Source organism: Manacus vitellinus, unplaced genomic scaffold (genome assembly GCF_001715985.3).
Source record: "Manacus vitellinus isolate BGI_N305 unplaced genomic scaffold, ASM171598v3 scaffold_94_pilon, whole genome shotgun sequence".
Taxonomy (NCBI): domain Eukaryota; kingdom Metazoa; phylum Chordata; class Aves; order Passeriformes; family Pipridae; genus Manacus; species Manacus vitellinus.
This window is the reverse complement of record NW_021940890.1, coordinates 1,151,898-1,152,420: the sequence shown is the minus strand read 5'-3', so window position 1 is coordinate 1,152,420 and position 523 is coordinate 1,151,898.

The following is a 523-nucleotide window of genomic DNA, read 5'->3' as shown; positions in this document are numbered from 1 at the left end:
AGGATTTAGTCAGGATTTAGTCACCCAAGACATGATCTTTCCATACTTTTGATTGATTTTTTTGTAAAGAAACAGATTTTTTTTTTTGTGGAAATGGGTGTTTTCCAAGAGCGGTTTTTAACGTGAAACGAGTCATTTTTCATTTAAAATATTAGCTATAAATGTATTCTGATAATAATTGATCCCCCCATGGCTTTATCTTTATAAGATAGATTTTACCTTCCTGAGCTGCTCCAAGGGTGGAGCCAGACTGGGAGAGCTGGGGGGGTTCACCTGGAGGAGAGAAGGCTCCAGGGAGAGCTGAGAGCCCCTGGCAGGGCCTAAAGGGGCTCCAGGAGAGCTGGAGAGGGACTGGGGACAAGGGATGGAGGGACAGGACACAGGGAATGGCTTCCCACTGCCAGAGGGCAGGGAGAGATGGGAGATTGGGAAGGAATTCCTGGCTGGGAGGGTGGGGAGGGACTGGAATGGAATTCCCAGAGAAGCTGGTGTGGAGATGGATGGAGATCTGAACATATGTAAG